At 39.1% G+C, this 10603-nt stretch overlaps 1 non-coding gene across 1 annotated transcript; it reads right to left on the bottom strand.

The window, feature by feature from the left end:
- Nucleotides 1-1150: 1150 nt before the first annotated feature.
- On the bottom strand, nucleotides 1151-1224 carry TRNAN-GUU (transfer RNA asparagine (anticodon GUU)). Its single transcript has one exon. It is a non-coding gene; the product is annotated as a tRNA-Asn (tRNA).
- Nucleotides 1225-10603: the final 9379 nt, after the last annotated feature.

The raw sequence follows: 10603 nt of genomic DNA, 5'->3' as shown, positions 1-10603 counted from the left end.
AGAAGAATAAAAATGCCTACGTCCGTTCTAGACTACAGAAGAACATTGCTACGTTTGCTAATAGGTACTTTCAGACATATTGACCTTGAATTTAGATACACTTGTAAGAGTGAGACTGAGGTCATCTAACTTTAAGGGGAGTATTCATCACTGATACTGTAGGTTTGAGTATCTACAAAATAGTATGTACATCTGAGCAAGATGACAAAGTTACTGTTGTTACCAGTGGAAAAATAGGATGAGATTAAAAATATACATGTAGTGTCATTTTAAGCAGAGGTGTCCTATCTAGCATCCAGCTGCCGTGGATCTTCTGTACATCTCCCTTCCCTGTCAGACCCATGCCATGGGTGTCTTGGATGCCCTGAAACATCTCAGATTGCTCTAGATGCTTATGCATGGAGAAGCCCCTCTGTCCACAGTGTTGACACCTTCACCTAAGATAGTCTTGACTGTGACTAAAGCCAATGAAGAACATGAACATCTCATCTATTTTATCTGTACCTTAAATTGAGGTCACTCCCCTCAAACCCCTATTTTAATCTGTTGTCTGTAAAGGCAGCATAGGTTTGACCAGATGAGGTGTGGTCATCTATATTCTAGCCAGCTGAATATATGCAACTGAGTCATACTGTCCTACTTCTGGAAGTGACATCCATGCCAAAGAAGCAACTCCTTTTTATATTCTCTGTTGGTATTATTGCTGCAGCGCTATTCTCACTGATCTCCAAGAGCAGCAGTGTAAGAGTGCAGCAATTCACTCACCCATCCCTGGACTGGTGGAGTACTGGGTCAGTGCATGAGTGTCTGTGAATATGACACTCTTTGCATCATATGTTGGGAAGATGCCTCTTTTTAAAAAGCAGGGAGAACAGACATGCTGCTTTGTTTATATCACTTTCAAGAATAAAAGTGGTAAATGGTAATTGATATGACTGAAAATGCAATGATTTCCCAATGCCCAAATGTGATGGCTCCTGTGGACTCATCCCACTGTTAGAAAAGCAGTGTCAAATGAGCTGATACCAGTGGAGTGGCTGCAGACATTATTTTTTTTTCTATGTAAAGGAATATAGAATGGTTTGAATTGGAAGGGACCTTAAAGATTGTCCAGTTCCAACCCCCCTGCCGTGGGCAGGGAAGGGGAAGCCGTCCCTGGGTGGGCTCGAACCACCAGCCTTTCGGTTAACAGCCGAACGCGCTAACCAATTGCGCCACAGAGACTCATTTTGCTGGTTAGCTTGGCAGAACAGAATTTTGTGAGAGAACTGAGACGTTGGTAAAGCTTGAAGGAGGAATAGAAGGGGGAACCAGGCCTTTGACAAAGAGATGATTGTGGCTGAGGCAGAGCTGGAGATGGCAAATCCTTCCTTTCCCTTTCCCTTCAGTGTTCTCTGACACTGCCCTTTTTCCCTATCCTACCCAGAAGCACCATCCCAAGCCAACTAGTTGTTCATATGTGCAATGCCATCCCTTCACAGTTCCCTCACTAAATGAGAGCATCAGCAGGACACGTTGGAGCTAGGGTATCATTCCTCCAGGACATGACTATTAGACATACTTACACCCCTAACACAGACATAACTTCTAACATGGGGATGCTAAATTAATCCGTTCTCTTCTGTACATGAAAAAGGTTAAAGATGACTGTGAAATACTCATCCTACTGGCCTGGAGCAGCTGAGTTAAGAAAACAGTCTCTTCAGTTTCATCCACCCAAACTAAAGAGATGAAAACCACCTCAGCTGTTCCTGCCCTGGTTATAACCACAGCTCTGGGTTTCAGGAGAGACACAGCCTTACAAACTTAAAGACCATAGCTAATGCTAACTGTAATATAATCCATGCTAGCTGCATGTCCCCTTTCCTTTCAGATGTTTTTTTGCAAGTATGAAGACGCTTGCTCACAACAAAAACAGAGATATTCTTGCAACCACCCATATGTCCAAGAGCACTGTACTAGTTCCTATATATCCATCACTGAGATACAAAAATACTTGATTTGAGAGAGTTATATAATTCACATAGGAAAGATTAATCCTTAGTGGTACAATAGAAAATTTCTGTAACAAGAACACTTTTCCAAATTAAAAAAAAAAAAAATATATGCCTACTATATAACTATAGTATGGCTGTATTATAATTTACCTACAATATATCATCTTGTAGTTAGCCTTTATTTCCTATTGAGTCTTGCTACCTATATCTAGGCATATTTCCCCTTTGACCATCCTTGCATGCCAATCAAATCCCCTAATAAAATAGCTTGACGCTCATAATCTTATTTTTGTCTCAGTGGTATCACTTGAGAAAACTCAAGACAGACACTGCTTTTACAAAGTTGCTTCCAACTTTTCATCACAATATAATTCTCAGAGTCTGCAATGTCTTTTCTAAACTCCTAACAAAAATTCAGGGTATCTTGCCTAAGTGTAGATTTCTAAACATGAAGGATCTGATCCAATCTGGTATGTCTGTTATCACTGGATAAAGTGAACCTCTTGAAGAAAATGTTTTATGCTACTTTTCAGAGATGCCTCTACAAAGATGTGATGAATATCCCTCTCACAGGTCTCTGTCTCTCTCCATCTACCACATAGGAAGCCTAAACAACCTGTTCAATTAGATCCTTAAGGTGAGAAGATTAATTTAGGTCAGATGAATTATACTCTCTGTTGAAGTACTTTATAGATGCATTTTCGATGGAGTATTTATGAATAAGATGAAAACCAGAACAAAGGAATGACATCCTTTTCTCCAACATTTTCTTTTTTATGTAAGACACCCTTTTTAATTCTAGAAGAGCCAAAGTAAGACATTTTCTTATCATCTAGGCAAATGTTATGCCAGAGCACACTCCTAACTTTTGCTTAGGCAGAAATTCAAAGATCTGAAGTACAGAAAAAAAGGAAGCCTGACATATAAGCAAACTGACATCTGTTTAATTAACAGACAACCTGGATAACTTGGTTTTGTGTGTAAGAGGTTTTTATTTGTCATAACTCTGCAAACTGAAGGAACTGTTTAATCAGCTTCAGCAGAGCATAATCCCTTAACTTCGATATTTTTCCTCACAGCACTTAGCAATGCAAACAGTATTACGAATACCTGGAAGCATTGCACCAGATTCACAATAGCAACCTGTCATAGTCTGCCCATGTGAAATTGTTTCTGAGACATAGAAAAAAAAAAGGAAATTACCAAGAGAAAATGGCTGTCATTTGGGAAGTTCATATTAATTGCCTACAGTCATAGTCAATGTCAATTGACTCAGCAAGGAATATTTACGATCAAGGTTTGAGTAGTCCCCAGAAAATCAACCTCTCTGTTTTAAGTCAGCTGCACACTTTAACAACTGGCAGAATATGATTTTCAGTAAGACATATGCTCCATTGATCTGGAAATGACAAGATTTAGGACATACTTTTCACAGAACAGAGGTGGGGACAGCTTGGGAAAGTTAACAGTGTATGGAAATTTTCAAGAACATAAACCTGAGGTTTCCATCATGGACCATATGTATGCCACTAACGGGCACTGCTAAATAGGTTATCCTGTATAACTAAAGCTATTTCAGACAGGCAGCAAGCAAGTCACACAAATGGAGAGGAGAGAGTGTTGAGGAGAAATACAGCAGTTACCCAAGCAGGTACTGTCTCAAAAAAAAAAAAAAAGAAGGAAAGTGGAATAAGCAGTAACTGTCACCCTCCACGAGCATCTCTAGACTGCTAGACTGCAAGAGAATCCACCCTTCCTCAAGATAGGTGTGGAAAAGAGCGGGGAAGGAAAAAAGGCAGAAGGACCCAAGTCATCCATATTAACGCCTGGGGTGTCTATGATTGTCATGGTAGTCTGGTTTCCTCCAGACACATGTCCAATATATTTCTGCCATTATTGAACATTTCCCTTCTTATCAGTGTGGGAAACTGCTGTCTCCCTCAGCATTAATGTTGATGAAGCTCTTGTTTTCCATTCTCATAAACTTCTTACAATATAAGGACCATTAAATGGGACTTAGTCTTGGCCGCACCTCTTCATCCCACTTTGATTTACAAATTATACCAATGTGTACATTGCGTATTTTTGCTATGAATCTCTGAGAATAATCTGTATCTCTCTTCTCTACAGCCCCTGCTGAAATATAAATTAAATATTCCTTTCTGGCATTCTCTTCTCCAAGCTGAATAAATGCCGCTCCCTTAGCATCTCCACATATGTCATTAACTCCAGCCCCCAGTTATCGTCATGGACTTCTGCTGCACTTGCTGCAATTTGCAAATATCTTGCTTATAGTGTGTGTATGAAGCCACAACACCCATACTGAAAAAAATCCAATGGATAGACAGAAATAATTAAGTATTCTAAATACTATTTAAATTACAAACCATTAAGTTCACAGTGCCCAGGTTAGGTACATGTAGTGTGTAGTCAACCTATGGCCCCAAATTCATGCTGATTTGTAGTACAGTCAGAGACGGCTGTTCTTCTCTGTGTACTAAAATGAACAGTGGATGTCACTGGTGCAGGATGAGAAACAGTAGGAGTAGAAGACCAGTTACATTTTAAATGTACTGCTTACTTTTGGACTTCGGAAGGATGTGTTGCTTTTGCTTTGGGAGTTTCTTTGTTGTCACGTAATACTGTTCTATAGTTAAAGAACATTCAAATGGTACCTTAAAGCTTCTATTTTAAAAAAATATAAGACGTGCAAGAAAAACAGTAATTTAGAAAACACTTTACTTATCTGTCTGAGCAAATCAATCTAGCCATGAGTTTTTTATTTACATAAATATATACACATGCAGTAGATAAAGCCTCAGAGCATAGACAGATAAGGCCTTAACTCCAGTACTTCCATTTAAAAATTTCTGTTTACCTTGTCTTTCTTACGAACTAAAATTGTGTCAGCATAATTTATTTGGCATCATTTAGGCTCATGTTTGTGTGTTTACTGTGTTTATGTGCTGTGCCTTTCTTCTGGGCTTACTGTGCAAATACAAAATCTGAAAATTACTGTTCATTTTATACACTAGGAAAACCCTATGCTTCTAAACCCAAATTAGTTGTTTGAGAAGAGAAGAATACTGCCAATGAAGCTAGCATATAGTTCACAAGTCTATCAAATCAATAATCGGTGCTTTCTTCAGACTCTTCTTTTCAGGCTCTATTTCAGTTGCCAGCGGGGTCCTTTATAAGAAATCTGTATACCTGTGCGAATCTCAGGTGCTGTGGAAATCAGTACAGAATCAATGGTAATTCCTCAGCTTTGGCTGGATATTTAAGGAATTACTCACCTGGAAGAGGGGTAACTTCAAATGAGTTCCCCTTGACATACCAAAGCTCATGGAGATTTATATTGCTGAAACAATAAACTATTTCTGAGCAAAGCCATTGCTTCCTAAGACAAGCCACTAAATATGTTGCAGCTGAATGACACAGGGATGTGCAACTACCAAAGCACAGTGTCAAGGACCTCAGAAGAAAATAAGACATTTATCAGACCTGCAGTTCATGGAGTTGGGTGAAGACAGCGATTAGTAAAATGGTGAAAGTGCAAAATGCCACCTGTAAATAACTATCAAAGTGATTGGTGTGAATGTTTAATATGGGTTTGGGGGAGATTTCTCTTTGTTTCTTTGTTTACAGATTCTTACCTAACCTTGTTTAAAGTTTTATGTAATTACTCAGAAAAATAAAAAAAAAAGTAAAATTACATATTGCCTTACAAAAAAAGAAAAAGAAATAATCAAAGTAGAAAAATCAAGATCTTCATTAAAAAGTCAAAATTTGTTGAGTGTTCAGAAGAAATCATGATCCTTTCCTTTAGTGATCCGTAAGACAGATATTTGTGTCAAAGATCTCTAATCAATGGAGCAGTGTAAGCATTTCCAGAATGCAAAGCATCTTTTCTGAACTTGTTTGAGTGGGTTAAATCATGCTCCATTGGTGTCTTTTTCAGTCTAATCAGTACAAGACTTCTATAGGATTAGCTTAGACCAGACATTAGACTATAATGTATGAAAACTTTGTTAAAAAATAAACTCACCATTCATACCTAAATATGGTGATGTTATTCTCTGATATAAAAAAGAAAAATACCATCTGTTTTTTATAACTCTGATCAATAATAGGCCCTTGTTCTTTTAGAAATGAAGTGAAAACTAATCTTAAGAAACATTTGCAATGCAACTGTAACTTATTTCAAGTAAGGTAATTTTGGGGTTCGTGTGCAGATCTAGTGAATACAAAGAAGCTATTGAACAGTGAGACAACAGCAACTTCTTGAGATTACAAAAAATAATAGAGAGAGAGCCCACCTTTGTCTATAATTTAATTGCCAGATGTACTGTCATGTAGCAGCATTAGGGCGTAATGAATCTGCTCTGTTACTTGCTTCGCTGCGGGCTTTGAGCCAGGGAGTCATTCTGCCCGAGAGACAAAAGACGCTCTGTCTGCACAGAGATCCCTGCATCTTCCTGACACGTTTCCTCATACATTTTGTGAACTGTCTTTCCCCTCCCCTCTCCCTCTGTTATGTTAGCTGTGAACTGCAGTGAAAATCTGTCTGTGACAGACACTTTCGGTACTTGGTCAGCTGTCAGACAAGCATGAGGTGAAAGACTTCAAATATGGCATTGGGCTCACAAACACGCATACACGCACACACACACAGAGAGGAACAGCCCTCACTGGCTACTGCTCAGGTCCAAGCAGGAAAACAAAAACAAAACACACAAAAAAATCTCAAGGAAGAGAGTGCTTCTATATAAGTCAGAACTTGCAAACAAAGAAAGCATATTTCATGGTTTTGTTAAAATCAAACATGTAAGATCTAAATTGAAAGGGATGTTTCCTAATCTCTGACTGCAGGGTTAGTAACATCTTCGTTCTATGCACAGAACTCATCTGCAGCAGTATTTACTGGAGGATTTCTCCACTTTGGAAGTTGTTTCCATTAATGCCAATGTCAAGACAAAAATAAGGGAAAAAGACCTGATGAGAAACCTGTGAATGGATGAATGGCCCAGGCTGACTCACAGAGTATCAACTACAAATCATCCCATCCCAATCCACCCTTATTCGGATACTTGCATGGCACCTGGCAATGCATCCTCATAAGTCTAGCACAGTTAGGGCAATGCTGTTAGGATGCTGTAACCTTACCGTGTTAATATAAGGTACACTGCACTGAAATCACAGTGTTTAGCCAACGTGCTGGAGCTCCAAGTGAAATATCCTCTTTGGACTTGTACCGTAACAAAAGGGTGTTGTCTTCTACAGCACTAGCTAAATTCCATCTGTAAACACAATGCAGCATTCAAGGAAATCAAAAGAAACCTCTCCACTGGGTCTGGTCTGAGGTCAGGTCTTGAAAAGCCTTGTTTGTTCAAGAAGATTTAACCAAATAAAGAATCTGTGTTGAAGTACAAAATGACACAAGAAACTCCTTGATTTTCTTGTGACTCTGAGGCATATTTTAGACCCACTAGACTTTTTTAGTGCAATCTGTAAATCTAAACAAACAACATGGCCTATGCGAATATGTCTAATGTTCCGAGGTATCTCTAACACTTCTGGATGCCTGTAAACAACTGAACCACACTGTCAGTGCCTACAAAAAGAGTCAGGACATGCAGGTCAAGTGTAGACACCTACAATTAGGTGTGTGAACTTGCAACCTGCCGTAGGCTCACTCCTAGTCACTGGAGAGATGTAGGCACCTGCAGAGGGTGGTTCACCCTTTTCTAAGATTGAGAAAAGAAATGTCAAAGATAAATTGGATAAAAGTGTCTGAATTTTATCTTAACTGAGTATGGATTGAGTCCTAAGGTGGACTAAATGCCTGACATTTAGACAGCTGAGTCTCCATTTCTTTCCCTGAGCTTAGCTGTTCTTGGTGGTGTAAGATTCCTGGCATATCTGAGACAGCCACCCAGGCTTGTCAGATACAAAAAAACATCAATGGGAAGCTCAAACTTTCTGAACCAGTAGCTAATGTTAAGGCAAAATATCTTACAGCTTCTTAAGACAGTGTCAAGCACTAAAGTTGAGGTAACTGATTTCAACAGCTGAAGGAAAGTGACTGAAGCAGACAGTGCGCTATATTCAGCTGCCCAAACTTTGGTATTTAGTGTCATTTTAGAAGCCGTGCAGATATGACAGACAACTTCTGGGATATCTCCAGCATTTTGAAGCATGGCTGAGGGCAGGCAAGATAATGATGCCTGATACAATAGGGATATGATGCATTTGCCTACATATAGACATTTAGAGTTATTTTAAGTACTGTAGGATGTCCTACCTAGCCTCCATCTGACACTCCAGAAGGATAGTCTCCCATAAGTGCCGTGTAATACCTGTCAGTACCATGCATATGTCTCAAATATGCTACAGCAAAACTGGCAACAGACATCCGTGTTTCAGCAACAAAATTCCCGCTTCTGTGTCTGCACTTCAAACTTCCCTGAGTGTGTGGAGATGCAGCCCTGCAAATCATCACACACATAGCACAGAACTGCAAGTATCAGTGAGCTAAGGCACAGAGCAATATAGTTACATCCCTGCAGTATGGTGTGCGATCCAAGGCGGATAACCCTCACCCCCTGGCAGTGCTCATGTCTCCGTGAATAGAGACATTCATTCCTTCTTGCAAATAATCTATGCTTGCGCACCTTTGTCTACACTTGCTACTGAGGACATATCCAAAGAGGACTCTCAGAACCTTTTGGTGGATGTACAGCATATGAGTAAGACCTGCACCATGCAGATCTCTCTTAATGACATTTTTTGTTAGAGAAGGAGAAAGGAAAGACTGGCTTTACAGAAATTAAGTTCCATTCCTGACTGAGCCACAAACTTCCTGCATTTGACAAGCAACTGTTTTTCTCTTGTTTCCTCCTATCATATCCTGCAATTAGTATTCCCCTTTTCTGAGACAACTTGGGTGGACATATGCATTGATATTTATCAAATATGTCCAGAAATACTTTTACTACTGATATTTTTAGAATCCTCGGGGCTTCTTGCCAGAGAGATAACAATCACAGTTACCTCTGACAATCTTGGACTTCTCTTCAACCCCTTTGGTCCTCTTTTTCTTTCTGAAGGCACCAAAAAGCTTCTCTTAACCTTCACAAATTCAGCCTTCATCTACTCTGACAAATGGTTCATTTTCTCTTCCACATTTTGACATTCTCTTCCCCTTGCCCTGACTTTGATTAGGTTCTGCTTTTTCTTAATCTGTCTTCCCCAGCATGAGAAACCATAGAAAATCACACAGAAACCAGAGAGAAGCTATAGAAGTTCCCTGTAAAGCGAAGAAAAGACCAGGAAAGACTAACTCTCCAGAGGTGTGCACCAGCTTTCAATATGCTATTCCCTTCATTCACACAATTCCCTCAGCTTCTGCTACACTTGTTTATCCTAAAAATCAGGCTAATTTTTAGTATGTCTTTCATTAATTAGTTAAATGAAATAATTAAATATAGGAAGAATTAAAAAAAAAAAGAAACTTAAATATGGCCATCCAATAATCATAAGATAAACAGGTACTTCTAGGACACAGTAGGATTTTGTCTAGATGTTGACTTCAGAATGAAATGAAACAAGTTCCAAAGCTGCCTGTTAATTTCCAGAGTCCAAAGAAAGGAGCCTTGCTCAAATGTAGATTTCTGTGTTTAATTAAATTCCATTTCTGGTACCCAAATGACTTGGAGAACATGGACTTAATAGTCTTCATAATATTCTTTTCTTCAGAACTGTTCATTATCTCTCCTAGTAAACCTTGCTTTTAAATGAATTCAAAGGGTATGTGACTATATAAGCCACTAATGCAGGAGATGGTCACAACCATAACGTTGTGTAGACTGCAAATACTTACTTCTTAAAAAGAAGGAAAAGGCATGACTCAGTAGCATTGTCTATGTTCCTTTCTTATATTGCAATCACACTTGACTTACTTTTGGCACAGCAGTTCATTAGATGCACAGGTTGATAGGTAAAGTTTCCTGTATTGCATGTATCTGTTAACATAGAATACCTGAAAACAAAAGGTTCAGCTTTCATTACCTTTATATGCACAGGGCTCTTGGAGCCCTCTTTTTCTCCTACACATTGATGAAGGATGTAATAAAGGGCAAATAAGATGTTGAGATTCAGGCTTGAGTGGACACCCTTCCTTTGGCCATAAGAGGAGATATGACACTCAGGTCCTTTCACTGGATAACCTGTACACCACCACAGCCAATGAAACAATGACTGAATTTCCAACCAAGCTGTCTTCAGTGAGCCCCAAAAACCTGAAGATTTGCTCTGATTTGCAATGCTTGGGGAACCACAAGTGGTGGAGCAAAATGCATTTGCACTGTGAACACAGCTCTCCTTGCCCAATGGATTTTTTTCTCTACTCTGAGTCATAGAGAGATAAATAAACACATACAGGGATATAGAAACACAGAAATACAATTCTGCAACAAAATTTTCTTCCGCTCAGATTCTTTGATAGAATTAATCTTTAATTCCAACTCTACTTTCTTAAGAAAGTACATTGTTAGTCTTAAACACAAGACTCTGCTATTTCTATAATGGTCTCTTGCTTTAGAGCA

Source organism: Phalacrocorax carbo, chromosome 3 (assembly GCF_963921805.1).
Source record: "Phalacrocorax carbo chromosome 3, bPhaCar2.1, whole genome shotgun sequence".
Taxonomy (NCBI): domain Eukaryota; kingdom Metazoa; phylum Chordata; class Aves; order Suliformes; family Phalacrocoracidae; genus Phalacrocorax; species Phalacrocorax carbo.
The sequence above is the reverse complement of the archived record's forward strand: the minus strand, read 5'-3'. Positions and strand labels throughout refer to the sequence as shown.